Here is a 21,638-nt window from a genome sequence, read left to right on the forward strand (position 1 = left end):
GACCCACACCCGCCAGGGGCCTTTCCTGGGACTAAAGATCCCAACATGGTCTCAACGTCGTCACCCTCTCAACACACACCTTTCCTGCACACGTAATCCTGCCTTTCTCCGTCAGGGCCCTATCCTACCAGGAAAAAAAGCAAGCCGCTCAAAAAGGCCGATGCCAGGGAAATCGAGGAAACACTGCCAGTTTCCAAATTTATGCTGTCTACATGTCCCCGCCTCTGGTGCAAGGCTGCCTATGTGGCCGGGCTCCGAAGGCAAGGCCGAAATCCTGGCAGCCTGGGACCCAGCAGTCCAATGCTTTATGGACGTGGGGACACGGATGACCTGTCCGCCACATACAGGAGGGATCCTTGGGCCCTTCACTGGCTCGCCATTCAGCTCCACGACGTCCACTACTGGCCCTGGCCTTTGCTTTGGCTGGTGCCCCATTAAACGTGTGCTCCGGAGCGATGTTTCTCCACCCATCACTATCATTCTGCCACCAGGGGATATGTCAGTGTGGGAGTCACCATTTGTCACTGGCAGCAGTGTCACAAGTCACTAGACTTCCAGCTACCCGCTGACCTAGGCTGCCTTCTGCCCCAGGCAAGGTCCCGAATCCTTTATCCCAGATGCTGACACCTGGCCACTAGCGGACATTGATTTTTATCAACACGGAGGTCCGAGTGAGGGTCAGAGGGCCAGGTAGGTGAAGTGAAGGCCAGGTGGGCGGGGCTAAGGCTTCTTTGCCATCACCATAGAGACAGTCCCCCCACCGCAAAAGTGGGCGGAGCTTCTGACGGGCCTGGTGACAAGACTGAGCCAATGGCAGAGATCCGGCCCGCCAGGCAGATGACACGGGGCCCTCCATTGTGACCTATGACACCTAGTGGCCACAGGATTTGAGCACACCCCGGGAAAGGCTACGCAGGCACAAGGGAGCCCCTGGTGCGGACTGCTTCAGGGCATTGGCAGAGCACACCAGGTACCTCTTTCCCACTTTCCTCAGGATATCAGTAGGCAAGGCATCCCCACTCAGCATCTCTTGCCCCTCTCTGTCTCTCTCTGGCTGTGTTCATTCTCTGAAATCTCTTCCTTCTCCCCCTTGTCACTTCACACCTTCGAGTGCCTGACAGAGGCCCTAGAGACCAAAGAGCAAAGGGGGAAGGCCTCTGGCTCTACTGCTTGCCCATGGGGAGAGAAGTTCTGGTAGTCTATCTGGAAGGTCTAGAGAGTAGTGATTGACTGGGGAGCTACGTCACCATGGGACCTGGCCAGGTGAAGCTTGACATCACCGTGGGACCTGGCCAGGTGAAGCTCGCTGACAAGTGGCAGCCTCTCCGGAGACTACTAATTCCGCTGATAACATTCTATGCAAATAACCGGCTGAGTGCCATGGGCAGAAAACATTGACACATACCTGCCAGAGGCCTATTCTGGGTCTGAAGAGTCCACCCTGGTCTCCAGCAACTCATCAGCTCAGCACACACTTTGCCTGGACGCATGGAAACCGCCTCTCTCCACGAATGTCTTCACCTGCTAGGAAACACGCGATGTCACTCAGCCAAAGGAGAGCACAGGCAAAGTCAACTGAAGCCCCCATTTTCAAGATTTTGCCCTCTGCTGCTCCACAGCCTCCGGTGGCACCCTGCATGTGCGTCACTTCTCGGTAGACAAGGCCGAAATCCGGGCATCCAGGGCCCCAGCCGTCCACAGTCTACGGATGGCGGCATATGGATCACCTCTTTGCCTCGTACAGCAGGGAGGCCTGGGCCCTAGACTGGCTCCGCTAGAGCTCCACGACCTCAGCTATTTTCCCTGACCTTTGGCCCGTGCCCTCGTGAGTGTGTCATCTCTACTTCCACTTCTCTTCCCACCACACTGAATCCGCCACCTGCGGATACCTGAGCGTGGACATCAACATCTATCACTGGCTGCAGTGTCACAGCTCACTAGGTGTCTAGGCTCAGGCTGACCTTGGCTGTCTTCTGCCCAGGCAAGGAGCCTAATCCTTCCAAGGAAATGAGGATACGTGCTCACTGGCCGACATCCTTTCTTTCATCCACACAGCGGTCTAGATGAGGGGAAAGGGGCCAGGTGGGCCAGGTGAAGGCTGAGTGTGGGGCCTAAGGCTTCTTTCCCAATCACCATGGTGACAGCCACCGGAAGGCTGGGCGGAACTTCTGACGGGGACGAGTCACAAACACTGAGCCAATAGGAGAGGTCCAGCCTAACCGGCCAGTTCCGCAGAACCCTCCATTTTACCCATGGACAGACAACGGCCCCTTGCGTCTTTGGCCACAAAATCGAGGGCACCCAGGGAATAACTTCACAGTAGGCAACCCCTGATGTGAACACGTTCGACACACTGGGACAGCAGGCAGGTACCTCTTTTCCACTTACGCTAGGATATCACTAGGCAAGGCGCCCTTCCTCAGCATCTGTGGTCTCTCTGTATGTGTTCGCTCGGAGGAATCTCTTCATTCTACTCCTGAGACACATCACAAGTATGAGGGGCCTGAGAGAGAGCCTAGAGATGGAACGGGGGAGGCTTCTGGCTGTACTGCTTCCCCGTGGGTAGAGAATAGCAGGTAGTCTCTCTGGAAGGTCTTAGCTTCTGTTGACTGACATGCGCAATACAGTAGGGGCGGACCCTGGCCAGGTGGAGCTTGTGGGCAGATGCAACCTCTCCGGCCACGAATAATTGCGCTGCTGCTTTGTATGGTGAAAACCTCCCCCCGCCAAGGGGGATGGGTAGAGAACATTGACCCACACCCGCCAGGGGCCTTTCCTGGGACTAAAGATCCCAACATGGTCTCAACGTCGTCACCCTCTCAACACACACCTTTCCTGCACACGTAATCCTGCCTTTCTCCGTCAGGGCCCTATCCTACCAGGAAAAAAAGCAAGCCGCTCAAAAAGGCCGATGCCAGGGAAATCGAGGAAACACTGCCAGTTTCCAAATTTATGCTGTCTACATGTCCCCGCCTCTGGTGCAAGGCTGCCTATGTGGCCGGGCTCCGAAGGCAAGGCCGAAATCCTGGCAGCCTGGGACCCAGCAGTCCAATGCTTTATGGACGTGGGGACACGGATGACCTGTCCGCCACATACAGGAGGGATCCTTGGGCCCTTCACTGGCTCGCCATTCAGCTCCACGACGTCCACTACTGGCCCTGGCCTTTGCTTTGGCTGGTGCCCCATTAAACGTGTGCTCCGGAGCGATGTTTCTCCACCCATCACTAGCATTCTGCCACCAGGGGATATGTGAGTGTGGGAGTCACCATTTGTCACTGGCAGCAGTGTCACAAGTCACTAGACTTCCAGCTACCCGCTGACCTAGGCTGCCTTCTGCCCCAGGCAAGGTCCCGAATCCTTTATCCCAGATGCTGACACCTGGCCACTAGCGGACATTGATTTTTATCAACACGGAGGTCCGAGTGAGGGTCAGAGGGCCAGGTAGGTGAAGTGAAGGCCAGGTGGGCGGGGCTAAGGCTTCTTTGCCATCACCATAGAGACAGTCCCCCCACCGCAAAAGTGGGCGGAGCTTCTGACGGGCCTGGTGACAAGACTGAGCCAATGGCAGAGATCCGGCCCGCCAGGCAGATGACACGGGGCCCTCCATTGTGACCTATGACACCTAGTGGCCACAGGATTTGAGCACACCCCGGGAAAGGCTACGCAGGCACAAGGGAGCCCCTGGTGCGGACTGCTTCAGGGCATTGGCAGAGCACACCAGGTACCTCTTTCCCACTTTCCTGAGGATATCAGTAGGCAAGGCATCCCCACTCAGCATCTCTTGCCCCTCTCTGTCTCTCTCTGGCTGTGTTCATTCTCTGAAATCTCTTCCTTCTCCCCCTTGTCACTTCACACCTTCGAGTGCCTGACAGAGGGCCTAGAGACCAAAGAGCAAAGGGGGAAGGCCTCTGGCTCTACTGCTTGCCCATGGGGAGAGAAGTTCTGGTAGTCTATCTGGAAGGTCTAGAGAGTAGTGATTGATTGGGGAGCTACGTCACCATGGGACCTGGCCAGGTGAAGCTTGACATCACCGTGGGACCTGGCCAGGTGAAGCTCGCTGACAAGTGGCAGCCTCTCCGCAGACTACTAATTCCGCTGATAACATTCTATGCAAATAACCGGCTGAGTGCCATGGGCAGAAAACATTGACACATACCTGCCAGAGGCCTATTCTGGGTCTGAAGAGTCCACCCTGGTCTCCAGCAACTCATCAGCTCAGCACACACTTTGCCTGGACGCATGGAAACCGCCTCTCTCCACGAATGTCTTCACCTGCTAGGAAACACACGATGTCACTCAGCCAAAGGAGAGCACAGGCAAAGTCAACTGAAGCCCCCATTTTCAAGATTTTGCCCTCTGCTGCTCCACAGCCTCCGGTGGCACACTGCATGTGCGTCACTTCTCGGTAGACAAGGCCGAAATCCGGGCATCCAGGGCCCCAGCCGTCCAGAGTCTACGGATGGCGGCATATGGATCACCTCTTTGCCTCGTACAGCAGGGAGGCCTGGGCCCTAGACTGGCTCCGCTAGAGCTCCACGACCTCAGCTATTTTCCCTGACCTTTGGCCCGTGCCCTCGTGAGTGTGTCATCTCTACTTCCACTTCTCTTCCCACCACACTGAATCCGCCACCTGCGGATACCTGAGCGTGGACATCAACATCTATCACTGGCTGCAGTGTCACAGCTCACTAGGTGTCTACGCTCAGGCTGACCTTGGCTGTCTTCTGCCCAGGCAAGGAGCCTAATCCTTCCAAGGAAATGAGGACACCTGCTCACTGGCCGACATCCTTTCTTTCATCCACACAGCGGTCTAGATGAGGGTCAAGGGGCCAGGTGGGCAGGTGAAGGCTGAGTGTGGGGCCTAAGGCTTCTTTCCCAATCACCATGGTGACAGCCACCAGAAGGCTGGGCGGAACTTCTGACGGGGACGAGTCACAAACACTGAGCCAATAGGAGAGGTCCAGCCTAACCGGCCAGTTCCGCAGAGCCCTCCATTTTACCCATGGACAGACAACGGCCCCTTGCGTCTTTGGCCACAAAATCGAGGGCACCCAGGGAATAACTTCACAATAGGCAACCCCTGATGTGAACACGTTCGACACACTGGGACAGCAGGCAGGTACCTCTTTTCCACTTACGCTAGGATATCACTAGGCAAGGCGCCCTTCCTCAGCATCTGTGGCCTCTCTGTATGTGTTCGCTCGGAGGAATCTCTTCATTCTCCCCTGAGACACATCACAAGTATGAGGGGCCTGAGAGAGAGCCTAGAGATGGAACGGGGGAGGCTTCTGGCTGTACTGCTTCCCCGTGGGTAGAGAATAGCAGGTAGTCTCTCTGGAAGGTCTTAGCTTCTGTTGACTGACATGCGCAATACAGTAGGGGCGGACCCTGGCCAGGTGGAGCTTGTGGGCAGATGCAACCTCTCCGGCCACGAATAATTGCGCTGCTGCTTTGTATGGTGCAAACCTCCCCCCGCCAAGGGGGATGGGTAGAGAACATTGACCCACACCCGCCAGGGGCCTTTCCTGGGACTAAAGATCCCAACGTGGTCTCAACGTCGTCACCCTCTCAACACACACATTTCCTGCACACGTAATCCTGCCTTTCTCCGTCAGGGCCCTATCCTACCAGGAAAAAAAGCAAGCCGCTCAAAAAGGCCGATGCCAGGGAAATCGAGGAAACACTGCCAGTTTCCAAATTCATGCTGTCTACACGTCCCCGCCTCCGGTGCAAGGCTGCCTATGTGGCCGGGCTCCGAAGGCAAGGCCGAAATCCTGGCAGCCTGGGACCCAGCAGTCCAATGCTTTATGGACGTGGGGACACGGATGACCTGTCCGCCACATACAAGAGGGATCCTTGGGCCCTTCACTGGCTCGCCATTCAGCTCCACGACGTCCACTACTGGCCCTGGCCTTTGCTTTGGCTGGTTCCCCATTAAACGTGTGCTCCGGAGCGATGTTTCTCCACCCATCACTAGCATTCTGCCACCAGGGGATATGTGAGTGTGGGAGTCACCATTTGTCACTGGCAGCAGTGTCACAAGTCACTAGACTTCCAGCTACCCGCTGACCTAGGCTGCCTTCTGCCCCAGGCAAGGTCCCGAATCCTTTATCCAAGATGCTGACACCTGGCCACTAGCGGACATTGATTTTTATCAACACAGAGGTCTGAGTGAGGGTCAGAGGGCCAGGTAGGTGAAGTGAAGGCCAGGTGGGCGGGGCTAAGGCTTCTTTGCCATCACCATAGAGACAGTCCCCCACCGCAAAAGTGGGCGGAGCTTGTGACGGGCCTGGTGACAAGACTGAGCCAATGGCAGAGATCCGGCCCGCCAGGCAGATGACACGGGGCCCTCCGTTGTGACCTATGACACCTAGTGGCCACAGGATCTGAGCACACCCCGGGAAAGGCTACGCAGGCACAAGGGAGCCCCTGGTGCGGACTGCTTCAGGGCATTGGCAGAGCACACCAGGTACCTCTTTCCCACTTTCCTGAGGATATCAGCAGGCAAGGCATCCCCACTCAGCATCTCTTGCCCCTCTCTGTCTCTCTCTGGCTGTGTTCGTTCTCTGAAATCTCTTCCTTCTCCCCCTTGTCACTTCACACCTTCGAGTGCCTGACAGAGGGCCTAGAGACCAAAGAGCAAAGGGGCAAGGCCTCTGGCTCTACTGCTTGCCCATGGGGAGAGAAGTTCTGGTAGTCTATCTGGAAGGTCTAGAGAGTAGTGATTGACTGGGGAGCTATGTCACCATCGGACCTGGCCAGGTGAAGCTTGACATCACCGTGGGACCTGGCCAGGTGAAGCTTGACATCACCGTGGGACCTGGCCAGGTGAAGCTCGCTGACAAGTGGCAGCCTCTCCGGAGACTACTAATTCCGCTGATAACATTCTATGCAAATAACCGGCTGAGTGCCATGGGCAGAAAACATTGACACATACCTGCCAGAGGCCTATTCTGGGTCTGAAGAGTCCACCCTGGTCTCTAGCAACTCATCAGCTCAGCACACACTTTGCCTGGACGCATGGAAACCGCCTCTCTCCACGAATGTCTTCACCTGCTAGGAAACACGCGCTGTCACTCAGCCAAAGGAGAGCAAAGGCAAAGTCAACTGAAGCCCCCATTTTCAAGATTTTGCCCTCTGCTGCTCCACAGCCTCCGGTGGCACCCTGCATGTGCGTCACTTCTCGGTAGACAAGGTCGAAATCCGGGCATCCAGGGCCCCAGCCGTCCACAGTCTACGGATGGCGGCATATGGATCACCTCTTTGCCTCGTACAGCAGGGAGGCCTGGGCCCTAGACTGGCTCCGCTAGAGCTCCACGACCTCAGCTATTTTCCCTGACCTTTGGCCCGTGCCCTCGTGAGTGTGTCATCTCTACTTCCACTTCTCTTCCCACCACACTGAATCCGCCACCTGCGGATACCTGAGCGTGGACATCAACATCTATCACTGGCTGCAGTGTCACAGCTCACTAGGTGTCTAGGCTCAGGCTGACCTTGGCTGTCTTCTGCCCAGGCAAGGAGCCTAATCCTTCCAAGGAAATGAGGATACGTGCTCACTGGCCGACATCCTTTCTTTCATCCACACAGCGGTCTAGATGAGGGGAAAGGGGCCAGGTGGGCCAGGTGAAGGCTGAGTGTGGGGCCTAAGGCTTCTTTCCCAATCACCATGGTGACAGGCACCGGAAGGCTGGGCGGAACTTCTGACGGGGACGAGTCACAAACACTGAGCCAATAGGAGAGGTCCAGCCTAACCGGCCAGTTCCGCAGAACCCTCCATTTTACCCATGGACAGACAACGGCCCCTTGCGTCTTTGGCCACAAAATCGAGGGCACCCAGGGAATAACTTCACAGTAGGCAACCCCTGATGTGAACACGTTCGACACACTGGGACAGCAGGCAGGTACCTCTTTTCCGCTTACGCTAGGATATCACTAGGCAAGGCGCCCTTCCTCAGCATCTGTGGTCTCTCTGTATGTGTTCGCTCGGAGGAATCTCTTCATTCTACCCCTGAGACACATCACAAGTATGAGGGGCCTGAGAGAGAGCCTAGAGATGGAACGGGGGAGGCTTCTGGCTGTACTGCTTCCCCGTGGGTAGAGAATAGCAGGTAGTCTCTCTGGAAGGTCTTAGCTTCTGTTGACTGACATGCGCAATACAGTAGGGGCGGACCCTGGCCAGGTGGAGCTTGTGGGCAGATGCAACCTCTCCGGCCACGAATAATTGCGCTGCTGCTTTGTATGGTGAAAACCTCCCCCCGCCAAGGGGGATGGGTAGAGAACATTGACCCACACCCGCCAGGGGCCTTTCCTGGGACTAAAGATCCCAACATGGTCTCAACGTCGTCACCCTCTCAACACACACCTTTCCTGCACACGTAATCCTGCCTTTCTCCGTCAGGGCCCTATCCTACCAGGAAAAAAAGCAAGCCGCTCAAAAAGGCCGATGCCAGGGAAATCGAGGAAACACTGCCAGTTTCCAAATTTATGCTGTCTACATGTCCCCGCCTCTGGTGCAAGGCTGCCTATGTGGCCGGGCTCCGAAGGCAAGGCCGAAATCCTGGCAGCCTGGGACCCAGCAGTCCAATGCTTTATGGACGTGGGGACACGGATGACCTGTCCGCCACATACAAGAGGGATCCTTGGGCCCTTCACTGGCTCGCCATTCAGCTCCACGACGTCCACTACTGGCCCTGGCCTTTGCTTTGGCTGGTGCCCCATTAAACGTGTGCTCCGGAGCGATGTTTCTCCACCCATCACTAGCATTCTGCCACCAGGGGATATGTCAGTGTGGGAGTCACCATTTGTCACTGGCAGCAGTGTCACAAGTCACTAGACTTCCAGCTACCCGCTGACCTAGGCTGCCTTCTGCCCCAGGCAAGGTCCCGAATCCTTTATCCCAGATGCTGACACCTGGCCACTAGCGGACATTGATTTTTATCAACACGGAGGTCCGAGTGAGGGTCAGAGGGCCAGGTAGGTGAAGTGAAGGCCAGGTGGGCGGGGCTAAGGCTTCTTTGCCATCACCATAGAGACAGTCCCCCCACCGCAAAAGTGGGCGGAGCTTCTGACGGGCCTGGTGACAAGACTGAGCCAATGGCAGAGATCCGGCCCGCCAGGCAGATGACACGGGGCCCTCCATTGTGACCTATGACACCTAGTGGCCACAGGATTTGAGCACACCCCGGGAAAGGCTACGCAGGCACAAGGGAGCCCCTGGTGCGGACTGCTTCAGGGCATTGGCAGAGCACACCAGGTACCTCTTTCCCACTTTCCTCAGGATATCAGTAGGCAAGGCATCCCCACTCAGCATCTCTTGCCCCTCTCTGTCTCTCTCTGGCTGTGTTCATTCTCTGAAATCTCTTCCTTCTCCCCCTTGTCACTTCACACCTTCGAGTGCCTGACAGAGGGCCTAGAGACCAAAGAGCAAAGGGGGAAGGCCTCTGGCTCTACTGCTTGCCCATGGGGAGAGAAGTTCTGGTAGTCTATCTGGAAGGTCTAGAGAGTAGTGATTGATTGGGGAGCTACGTCACCATGGGACCTGGCCAGGTGAAGCTTGACATCACCGTGGGACCTGGCCAGGTGAAGCTCGCTGACAAGTGGCAGCCTCTCCGCAGACTACTAATTCCGCTGATAACATTCTATGCAAATAACCGGCTGAGTGCCATGGGCAGAAAACATTGACACATACCTGCCAGAGGCCTATTCTGGGTCTGAAGAGTCCACCCTGGTCTCCAGCAACTCATCAGCTCAGCACACACTTTGCCTGGACGCATGGAAACCGCCTCTCTCCACGAATGTCTTCACCTGCTAGGAAACACACGATGTCACTCAGCCAAAGGAGAGCACAGGCAAAGTCAACTGAAGCCCCCATTTTCAAGATTTTGCCCTCTGCTGCTCCACAGCCTCCGGTGGCACCCTGCATGTGCGTCACTTCTCGGTAGACAAGGCCGAAATCCGGGCATCCAGGGCCCCAGCCGTCCAGAGTCTACGGATGGCGGCATATGGATCACCTCTTTGCCTCGTACAGCAGGGAGGCCTGGGCCCTAGACTGGCTCCGCTAGAGCTCCACGACCTCAGCTATTTTCCCTGACCTTTGGCCCGTGCCCTCGTGAGTGTGTCATCTCTACTTCCACTTCTCTTCCCACCACACTGAATCCGCCACCTGCGGATACCTGAGCGTGGACATCAACATCTATCACTGGCTGCAGTGTCACAGCTCACTAGGTGTCTACGCTCAGGCTGACCTTGGCTGTCTTCTGCCCAGGCAAGGAGCCTAATCCTTCCAAGGAAATGAGGACACGTGCTCACTGGCCGACATCCTTTCTTTCATCCACACAGCGGTCTAGATGAGGGTCAAGGGGCCAGGTGGGCAGGTGAAGGCTGAGTGTGGGGCCTAAGGCTTCTTTCCCAATCACCATGGTGACAGCCACCGGAAGGCTGGGCGGAACTTCTGACGGGGACGAGTCACAAACACTGAGCCAATAGGAGAGGTCCAGCCTAACCGGCCAGTTCCGCAGAGCCCTCCATTTTACCCATGGACAGACAACGGCCCCTTGCGTCTTTGGCCACAAAATCGAGGGCACCCAGGGAATAACTTCACAGTAGGCAACCCCTGATGTGAACACGTTCGACACACTGGGACAGCAGGCAGGTACCTCTTTTCCACTTACGCTAGGATATCACTAGGCAAGGCGCCCTTCCTCAGCATCTGTGGCCTCTCTGTATGTGTTCGCTCGGAGGAATCTCTTCATTCTACCCCTGAGACACATCACAAGTATGAGGGGCCTGAGAGAGAGCCTAGAGATGGAACGGGGGAGGCTTCTGGCTGTACTGCTTCCCCGTGGGTAGAGAATAGCAGGTAGTCTCTCTGGAAGGTCTTAGCTTCTGTTGACTGACATGCGCAATACAGTAGGGGCGGACCCTGGCCAGGTGGAGCTTGTGGGCAGATGCTACCTCTCCGGCCACGAATAATTGCGCTGCTGCTTTGTATGGTGAAAACCTCCCCCCGCCAAGGGGGATGGGTAGAGAACATTGACCCACACCCGCCAGAGGCCTTTCCTGGGACTAAAGATCCCAACGTGGTCTCAACGTCGTCACCCTCTCAACACACACCTTTCCTGCACACGTAATCCTGCCTTTCTCCGTCAGGGTCCTATCCTTCCAGGAAAAAAAGCAAGCCGCTCAAAAAGGCCGATGCCAGGGAAATCGAGGAAACACTGCCAGTTTCCAAATTTATGCTGTCTACATGTCCCCGCCTCCGGTGCAAGGCTGCCTATGGGGCCGGGCTCCGAAGGCAAGGCCAAAATCCTGGCAGCCTGGGACCCAGCAGTCCAATGCTTTATGGACGTGGGGACACGGATGACCTGTCCGCCACATACAAGAGGGATCCTTGGGCCCTTCACTGGCTCGCCATTCAGCTCCACGACGTCCACTACTGGCCCTGGCCTTTGCTTTGGCTGGTGCCCCATTAAACGTGTGCTCCGGAGCGATGTTTCTCCGCCCATCACTATCATTCTGCCACCAGGGGATATGTCAGTGTGGGAGTCACCATTTGTCACTGGCAGCAGTGTCACAAGTCACTAGACTTCCAGCTACCCGCTGACCTAGGCTGCCTTCTGCCCCAGGCAAGGTCCCGAATCCTTTATCCCAGATGCTGACACCTGGCCACTAGCGGACATTGATTTTTATCAACACGGAGGTCCGAGTGAGGGTCAGAGGGCCAGGTAGGTGAAGTGAAGGCCAGGTGGGCGGGGCTAAGGCTTCTTTGCCATCACCATAGAGACAGTCCCCCCACCGCAAAAGTGGGCGGAGCTTCTGACGGGCCTGGTGACAAGACTGAGCCAATGGCAGAGATCCGGCCCGCCAGGCAGATGACACGGGGCCCTCCATTGTGACCTATGACACCTAGTGGCCACAGGATTTGAGCACACCCCGGGAAAGGCTACGCAGGCACAAGGGAGCCCCTGGTGCGGACTGCTTCAGGGCATTGGCAGAGCACACCAGGTACCTCTTTCCCACTTTCCTGAGGATATCAGTAGGCAAGGCATCCGAACTCAGCATCTCTTGCCCCTCTCTGTCTCTCTCTGGCTGTGTTCATTCTCTGAAATCTCTTCCTTCTCCCCCTTGTCACTTCACACCTTCGAGTGCCTGACAGAGGGCCTAGAGACCAAAGAGCAAAGGGGGAAGGCCTCTGGCTCTACTGCTTGCCCATGGGGAGAGAAGTTCTGGTAGTCTATCTGGAAGGTCTAGAGAGTAGTGATTGACTGGGGAGCTACGTCACCATGGGACCTGGCCAGGTGAAGCTTGACATCACCGTGGGACCTGGCCAGGTGAAGCTCGCTGACAAGTGGCAGCCTCTCCGGAGACTACTAATTCCGCTGATAACATTCTATGCAAATAACCGGCTGAGTGCCATGGGCAGAAAACATTGACACATACCTGCCAGAGGCCTATTCTGGGTCTGAAGCGTCCACCCTGGTCTCCAGCAACTCATCAGCTCAGCACACACTTTGCCTGGACGCATGGAAACCGCCTCTCTCCACGAATGTCTTCACCTGCTAGGAAACACGCGATGTCACTCAGCCAAAGGAGAGCACAGGCAAAGTCAACTGAAGCCCCCATTTTCAAGATTTTGCCCTCTGCTGCTCCACAGCCTCCGGTGGCACCCTGCATGTGCGTCACTTCTCGGTAGACAAGGCTGAAATCCGGGCATCCAGGGCCCCAGCCGTCCAGAGTCTACGGATGGCGGCATATGGATCACCTCTTTGCCTCGTACAGCAGGGAGGCCTGGGCCCTAGACTGGCTCCGCTAGAGCTCCACGACCTCAGCTATTTTCCCTGACCTTTGGCCCGTGCCCTCGTGAGTGTGTCATCTCTACTTCCACTTCTCTTCCCACCACACTGAATCCGCCACCTGCGGATACCTGAGCGTGGACATCAACATCTATCACTGGCTGCAGTGTCACAGCTCACTAGGTGTCTACGCTCAGGCTGACCTTGGCTGTCTTCTGCCCAGGCAAGGAGCCTAATCCTTCCAAGGAAATGAGGACACCTGCTCACTGGCCGACATCCTTTCTTTCATCCACACAGCGGTCTAGATGAGGGTCAAGGGGCCAGGTGGGCAGGTGAAGGCTGAGTGTGGGGCCTAAGGCTTCTTTCCCAATCACCATGGTGACAGCCACCAGAAGGCTGGGCGGAACTTCTGACGGGGACGAGTCACAAACACTGAGCCAATAGGAGAGGTCCAGCCTAACCGGCCAGTTCCGCAGAGCCCTCCATTTTACCCATGGACAGACAACGGCCCCTTGCGTCTTTGGCCACAAAATCGAGGGCACCCAGGGAATAACTTCACAGTAGGCAACCCCTGATGTGAACACGTTCGACACACTGGGAGAGCAGGCAGGTACCTCTTTTCCACTTACGCTAGGATATCACTAGGCAAGGCGCCCTTCCTCAGCATCTGTGGCCTCTCTGTATGTGTTCGCTCGGAGGAATCTCTTCATTCTCCCCTGAGACACATCACAAGTATGAGGGGCCTGAGAGAGAGCCTAGAGATGGAACCGGGGAGGCTTCTGGCTGTACTGCTTCCCCGTGGGTAGAGAATAGCAGGTAGTCTCTCTGGAAGGTCTTAGCTTCTGTTGACTGACATGCGCAATACAGTAGGGGCGGACCCTGGCCAGGTGGAGCTTGTGGGCAGATGCAACCTCTCCGGCCACGAATAATTGCGCTGCTGCTTTGTATGGTGAAAACCTCCCCCCGCCAAGGGGGATGGGTAGAGAACATTGACCCACACCCGCCAGGGGCCTTTCCTGGGACTAAAGATCCCAACGTGGTCTCAACGTCGTCACCCTCTCAACACACACCTTTCCTGCACACGTAATCCTGCCTTTCTCCGTCAGGGCCCTATCCTACCAGGAAAAAAAGCAAGCCGCTCAAAAAGGCCGATGCCAGGGAAATCGAGGAAACACTGCCAGTTTCCAAATTCATGCTGTCTACACGTCCCCGCCTCCGGTGCAAGGCTGCCTATGTGGCCGGGCTCCGAAGGCAAGGCCGAAATCCTGGCAGCCTGGGACCCAGCAGTCCAATGCTTTATGGACGTGGGGACACGGATGACCTGTCCGCCACATACAAGAGGGATCCTTGGGCCCTTCACTGGCTCGCCATTCAGCTCCACGACGTCCACTACTGGCCCTGGCCTTTGCTTTGGCTGGTTCCCCATTAAACGTGTGCTCCGGAGCGATGTTTCTCCACCCATCACTAGCATTCTGCCACCAGGGGATATGTGAGTGTGGGAGTCACCATTTGTCACTGGCAGCAGTGTCACAAGTCACTAGACTTCCAGCTACCCGCTGACCTAGGCTGCCTTCTGCCCCAGGCAAGGTCCCGAATCCTTTATCCAAGATGCTGACACCTGGCCACTAGCGGACATTGATTTTTATCAACACAGAGGTCTGAGTGAGGGTCAGAGGGCCAGGTAGGTGAAGTGAAGGCCAGGTGGGCGGGGCTAAGGCTTCTTTGCCATCACCATAGAGACAGTCCCCCACCGCAAAAGTGGGCGGAGCTTGTGACGGGCCTGGTGACAAGACTGAGCCAATGGCAGAGATCCGGCCCGCCAGGCAGATGACACGGGGCCCTCCGTTGTGACCTATGACACCTAGTGGCCACAGGATCTGAGCACACCCCGGGAAAGGCTACGCAGGCACAAGGGAGCCCCTGGTGCGGACTGCTTCAGGGCATTGGCAGAGCACACCAGGTACCTCTTTCCCACTTTCCTGAGGATATCAGCAGGCAAGGCATCCCCACTCAGCATCTCTTGCCCCTCTCTGTCTCTCTCTGGCTGTGTTCGTTCTCTGAAATCTCTTCCTTCTCCCCCTTGTCACTTCACACCTTCGAGTGCCTGACAGAGGGCCTAGAGACCAAAGAGCAAAGGGGCAAGGCCTCTGGCTCTACTGCTTGCCCATGGGGAGAGAAGTTCTGGTAGTCTATCTGGAAGGTCTAGAGAGTAGTGATTGACTGGGGAGCTATGTCACCATCGGACCTGGCCAGGTGAAGCTTGACATCACCGTGTGACCTGGCCAGGTGAAGCTTGACATCACCGTGGGACCTGGCCAGGTGAAGCTCGCTGACAAGTGGCAGCCTCTCCGGAGACTACTAATTCCGCTGATAACATTCTATGCAAATAACCGGCTGAGTGCCATGGGCAGAAAACATTGACACATACCTGCCAGAGGCCTGTTCTGGGTCTGAAGAGTCCACCCTGGTCTCCAGCAACTCATCATCTCAGCACACACTTTGCCTGCACGCGTGGAAACCGCGTCTCTCCACGAATGTCTTCACCTGCTAGGAAACACACGATGTCACTCAGCCAAAGGAGAGCACAGGCAAAGTCAACTGAAGCCCCCATTTTCAAGATTTTGCCCTCTGCTGCTCCACAGCCTCCGGAGGCACACTGCATGTGCGTCACTTCTCGGTAGACAAGGACGAAATCCGGGCATCCGGGGCCCCAGCCGTCCACAGTCTACGGATGGCGGCATATGGATCACCTCTTTGCCTCGTACAGCAGGGAGGCCTGGGCCCTAGACTGGCTCCGCTAGAGCTCCACGACCTCAGCTATTTTCCCTGACCTTTGGCCCGTGCCCTCGTGAGTGTGTCATCTCTACTTCCACTTCTCTTCCCACCACACTGAATCCGCCACCTGCGGATACCTGAGCGTGGACATCAACATCTATCACTGGCTGCAGTGTCACAGGTCACTAGGTGTCTAGGCTCAGGCTGACCTTGGCTGTCTTCTGTCCAGGCAAGGAGCCTAATCCTTCCAAGGAAATGAGGACACGTGCTCACTGGCCGACATCCTTTCTTACATCCACACAGCGGTCTAGATGAGGGTAAAGAGGCCAGGGAGGCCAGGTGAGGGCTGAGTGTGGGGCCTAAGGCTTCTTTCCCAATCACCATGGTGACAGCCACCGGAAGGCTGGGCGGAACTTCTGACGGGGACGAGTCACAAACACTGAGCCAATAGGAGAGGTCCAGCCTAACCGGCCAGTTCCGCAGAGCCCTCCATTTTACCCATGGACAGACAACGGCCCCTTGCGTCTTTGGCCACAAAATCGAGGGCACCCAGGGAATAACTTCACAGTAGACAACCCCGGATGTGAACACGTTCGACACACTGGGACAGCAGGCAGGTACCTCTTTTCCACTTACGCTGGGATATCACTAGGCAAGGCGCCCTTCCTCAGCATCTGTGGCCTCTCTGTATGTGTTCACTCAGAGGAAACTCTTCATTCTACCCCTGAGACACATCACAAGTATGAGGGGCCTGAGAGAGAGCCTAGAGATGGAACGGGGGAGGCTTCTGGCTGTACTGCTTCCCCGTGGGGACAGAATAGCAGGTAGTCTCTCTGGAAGGTCTTAGCTTCTGTTGACTGACACGCGCAATACAGTAGGGGCGGACCCTGGCCAGGTGGAGCTTGTGGGCAGATGCAACCTCTCCGGCGACGAATAATTGCGCTGCTGCTTTGTATGGTGCAAACCTCCCCCCGCCAAGGGGGATGGGTAGAGAACATTGACCCACACCCGCCAGGGGCCTTTCCTGGGACTAAAGATCCCAACGTGGTCTCAACGTCGTCACCCTCTCAACACACACCTTTCTTGCACACGTAATCCTGCCTTTCTCCGTCAGGGCCCTATCCTACCAGGAAAAAAAGCAAGCCGCTCAAAAAGGCCGATGCCAGGGAAATCGAGGAAACACTGCCAGTTTCCAAATTCATGCTGTCTACACGTCCCCGCCTCCGGTGCAAGGCTGCCTATGTGGCCGGGCTCCGAAGGCAAGGCCGAAATCCTGGCAGCCTGGGCCCCAGCAGTGCAATGGTTGATGGACGTGGGGACACGGATGACCCGTTCGCCGCATACAGGAGGGATCCTTGGGCCCTTCACTGGCTCGCCATTCAGCTCCACGACGTCCACTACTGGCCCTGGCCTTTGCTTTGGCTGGTGCCCCATTAAACGTGTGCTCCGGAGCGATGTTTCTCCACCCATCACTAGCATTCTGCCACCAGGGGATATGTCAGTGTGGGAGTCACCATTTGTCACTGGCAGCAGTGTCACAAGTCACTAGACTTCCAGCTACCCGCTGACCTAGGCTGCCTTCTGCCCCAGGCAAGGTCCCGAATCCTTTATCCCAGATGCTGACACCTGGGCACTGGCGGACATTGATTTTTATCAACACAGAGGTCTGAGTGAGGGTCAGAGGGCCAGGTAGGTGAAGTGAAGGCCAGGTGGGCGGGGCTAAGGCTTCTTTGCCATCACCATAGAGACAGTCCCCCCACCGCAAGAGTGGGCGGAGCTTGGGATGGGCCTGGTGACAAGACTGAGCCAATGGCAGAGATCCGGCCCGCCAGGCAGATGACACAGGGCCCTCCATTGTGACCTATGACCCCTAGTGGCCACAGGATCTGAGCACACCCCGGGAAAGGCTACGCAGGCACAAGGGAGCCCCTGGTGCGGACTGCTTCAGGGCATTGGCAGAGCACGCCAGGTACCTCTTTCCCACTTTCCTCAGGATATCAGTAGGCAAGGCATCCCCACTCAGCATCTCTTGCCTCTCTCTGTCTCTCTCTGCTTGTGTTCCTTCTCTGAAATCTCTTCCTTCTCCCCCTTGTCACTTCACACCTTGGAGTGCCTGACAGAGGGCCTTCAGACGAAAGAACAAAGGGGGAAGGCCTCTGGCTCTACTGCTTGCCCATGGGGAGAGAAGTTCTGGTAGTCTATCTGGAAGGTCTAGAGAGCAGTGATTGATTGGGGAGCTACATCACGGGCGGACCTGGCCAGGTGAAGCTCGCTGACAAGTGGCAGCCTCTCCGGAGACTACTAATTCCGCTGATAACATTCTATGCAAATAACCGGCTGAGTGCCATGGGCAGAAAACATTGACACATACCTGCCAGAGGCCTGTTCTGGGTCTGAAGAGTCCACCCTGGTCTCCAGCAACTCATCATCTCAGCACACACTTTGCCTGCACGCGTGGAAACCGCGTCTCTCCACGGATGTCTTCATCTCCTAGGAAACACACGATGTCACTCAGCCAAAGGAGAGCACAGGCAAAGTCAACTGAAGCCCCCATTTTCAAGATTTTGCCCTCTGCTGCTCCACAGCCTCCGGTGGCACACTGCATGTGCGTCACTTCTCGGTAGACAAGGACGAAATCCGGGCATCCGGGGCCCCAGCCGTCCACAGTCTACGGATGGCGGCATATGGATCACCTCTTTGCCTCGTACAGCAGGGAGGCCTGGGCCCTAGACTGGCTCCGCTAGAGCTCCACGACCTCAGCTATTTTCCCTGACCTTTGGCCCGTGCCCTCGTGAGTGTGTCATCTCTACTTCCACTTCTCTTCCCACCACACTGAATCCGCCACCTGCGGATACCTGAGCGTGGACATCAACATCTATCACTGGCTGCAGTGTCACAGCTCACTAGGTGTCTAGGCTCAGGCTGACCTTGGCTGTCTTCTGCCCAGGCAAGGAGCCTAATCCTTCCAAGGAAATGAGGACACGTGCTCACTGGCCGACATCCTTTCTTTCATCCACACAGCGGTCTAGATGAGGGTAAAGAGGCCAGGGAGGCCAGGTGAGGGCTGAGTGTGGGGCCTAAGGCTTCTTTCCCAATCACCATGGTGACAGCCACCAGAAGGCTGGGCGGAACTTCTGACGGGGACGAGTCACAAACACTCAGCCAATAGGAGAGGTTCAGCCTAACCGGCCAGTTCCGCAGAGCCCTCCATTTTACCCATGGACAGACAACGGCCCCTTGCGTCTTTGGCCACAAAATCGAGGGCACCCAGGGAATAACTTCACAGTAGGCAACCCCGGATGTGAACACGTTCGACACACTGGGACAGCAGGCAGGTACCTCTTTTCCACTTACGCTGGGATATCACTAGGCAAGGCTCCCTTCCTCAGCATCTGTGGCCTCTCTGTATGTGTTTACTCAGAGGAAACTCTTCATTCTACCCCTGAGACACATCACAAGTATGAGGGGCCTGAGAGAGAGCCTAGAGATGGAACGGGGGAGGCTTCTGGCTGTACTGCTTCCCCGTGGGGACAGAATAGGAGGTAGTCTCTCTGGAAGGTCTTAGCTTCTGTTGACTGACACGCGCAATACAGTAGGGGCGGACCCTGGCCAGGTGGAGCTTGTGGGCAGATGCAACCTCTCCGGCGACGAATAATTGCGCTGCTGCTTTGTATGGTGAAAACCTCCCCCCGCCAAGGGGGATGGGTAGAGAACATTGACCCACACCCGCCAGGGGCCTTTCCTGGGACTAAAGATCCCAACGTGGTCTCAACGTCGTCACCCTCTCAACACACACCTTTCCTGCACACGTAATCCTGCCTTTCTCCGTCAGGGCCCTATCCTACCAGGAAAAAAAGCAAGCCGCTCAAAAAGGCCGATGCCAGGGAAATCGAGGAAACACTGCCAGTTTCCAAATTTTTGCTGTATACACGTCCCCGCCTCCGGTGCAAGGCTGCCTATGTGGCCGGGCTCCGAAGGCAAGGCCGAAATCCTGGCAGCCTGGGCCCCAGCGGTGCAATGGTTGATGGACGTGGGGACACGGATGACCCGTTCGCCACATACACGAGGGATCCTTGGGCCCTTCACTGGCTCGCCATTCAGCTCCACGACGTCCACTACTGGCCCTGGCCTTTGCTTTGGCTGGTGCCCCATTAAACGTGTGCTCCGGAGCGATGTTTCTCCACCCATCACTAGCATTCTGCCACCAGGGGATATGTCAGTGTGGGAGTCACCATTTGTCACTGGCAGCAGTGTCACAAGTCACTAGACTTCCAGCTACCCGCTGACCTAGGCTGCCTTCTGCCCCAGGCAAGGTCCCGAATCCTTTATCCCAGATGCTGACACCTGGGCACTGGCGGACATTGATTTTTATCAACACAGAGGTCTGAGTGAGGGTCAGAGGGCCAGGTAGGTGAAGTGAAGGCCAGGTGGGCGGGGCTAAGGCTTCTTTGCCATCACCATGGAGACAGTCCCCCCACCGCAAGAGTGGGCGGAGCTTGGGATGGGCCTGGTGACAAGACTGAGCCAATGGCAGAGATCCGGCCCGCCAGGCAGATGACACAGGGCCCTCCATTGTGACCTATGACCCCTAGTGGCCACAGGATTTGAGCACACCCCGGGAAAGGCTACGCAGGCACAAGGGAGCCCCTGGTGTGGACTGCTTCAGGGCATTGGCAGAGCACGCCAGGTACCTCTTTCCCACTTTCCTCAGGATATCAGTAGGCAAGGCATCCCCACTCAGCATTCTTGCCTCTCTCTGTCTCTCTCTGCTTGTGTTCCTTCTCTGAAATCTCTTCCTTCTCCCCCTTGTCACTTCACACCTTGGAGTGCCTGACAGAGGGCCTTCACACGAAAGAACAAAGGGGGAAGGCCTCTGGCTCTACTGCTTGCCCATGGGGAGAGAAGTTCTGGTAGTCTATCTGGAAGGTCTAGAGAGCAGTGATTGATTGGGGAGCTACATCACGGGCGGACCTGGCCAGGTGAAGCTCGCTGACAAGTGGCAGCCTCTCCGGAGACTACTAATTCTGCTGATAACAGTCTATGCAAATAACCGGCTGAGTGCCATGGGCAGAAAACATTGACACATACCTGCCAGAGGCCTATTCTGGGTCTGAAGAGTCCACCCTGGTCTCCAGCAACTCATCATCTCAGCACACACTTTGCCTGCACGCATGGAAACCGCGACTCTCCACGAATGTCTTCACCTGCTAGGAAACACACGATGTCACTCAGCCAAAGGAGAGCACAGGCAAAGTCAACTGAAGCCCCCATTTTCAAGATTTTGCCCTCTGCTGCTCCACAGCCTCCGGTGGCACACTGCATGTGCGTCACTTCTCGGTAGACAAGGCCGAAATCCGGGCATCCGGGGCCCCAGCCGTCCACAGTCTACGGATGGCGGCATATGGATCACCTCTTTGCCTCGTACAGCAGGGAGGCCTGGGCCCTAGACTGGCTCCGCTAGAGCTCCACGACCTCAGCTATTTTCCCTGACCTTTGGCCCGTGCCCTCGTGAGTGTGTCATCTCTACTTCCACTTCTCTTCCCACCACACTGAATCCGCCACCTGCGGATACCTGAGCGTGGACATCAACATCTATCACTGGCTGCAGTGTCACAGCTCACTAGGTGTCTAGGCTCAGGCTGACCTTGGCTGTCTTCTGCCCAGGCAAGGAGCCTAATCCTTCCAAGGAAATGAGGACACGTGCTCACTGGCCGACATCCTTTCTTTCATCCACACAGCGGTCTAGATGAGGGTAAAGAGGCCAGGGAGGCCAGGTGAGGGCTGAGTGTGGGGCCTAAGGCTTCTTTCCCAATCACCATGGTGACAGCCACCAGAAGGCTGGGCGGAACTTCTGACGGGGACGAGTCACAAACACTCAGCCAATAGGAGAGGTTCAGCCTAACCGGCCAGTTCCGCAGAGCCCTCCATTTTACCCATGGACAGACAACGGCCCCTTGCGTCTTTGGCCACAAAATCGAGGGCACCCAGGGAATAACTTCACAGTAGGCAACCCCGGATGTGAACACGTTCGACACACTGGGACAGCAGGCAGGTACCTCTTTTCCACTTACG

At 56.4% G+C, this 21,638-nt stretch overlaps 2 long non-coding RNA genes across 6 annotated transcripts in view; both read right to left on the reverse strand.

The window, feature by feature from the left end:
* The window catches only part of LOC126058215 (uncharacterized), a 35,764-nt gene extending 28,710 nt beyond the window's left edge, over positions 1-7,054 (reverse strand). Inside the window, exon 1 of the long non-coding RNA XR_007513141.1 lies at positions 6,938-7,054. This is a non-coding gene — a long non-coding RNA (uncharacterized LOC126058215). The remainder of the gene's footprint in view (positions 1-6,937) is intronic.
* LOC126058214 (uncharacterized) overlaps positions 1-18,052 on the reverse strand; it is a 68,733-nt gene extending 50,681 nt beyond the window's left edge. For all 5 annotated transcript variants that reach the window (XR_007513138.1, XR_007513139.1, XR_007513136.1 and 2 more), the window contains exons 1-2: positions 17,938-18,052; positions 15,220-15,338 (exon numbers count right to left, since the gene is read on the reverse strand). This is a non-coding gene — a long non-coding RNA (uncharacterized LOC126058214). The remainder of the gene's footprint in view (positions 1-15,219; positions 15,339-17,937) is intronic.
* Between the last annotated feature and the right edge of the window lie 3,586 nt (positions 18,053-21,638).

This window comes from Elephas maximus, chromosome 14 (genome assembly GCF_024166365.1).
Source record: "Elephas maximus indicus isolate mEleMax1 chromosome 14, mEleMax1 primary haplotype, whole genome shotgun sequence".
NCBI lineage: Eukaryota > Metazoa > Chordata > Mammalia > Proboscidea > Elephantidae > Elephas > Elephas maximus.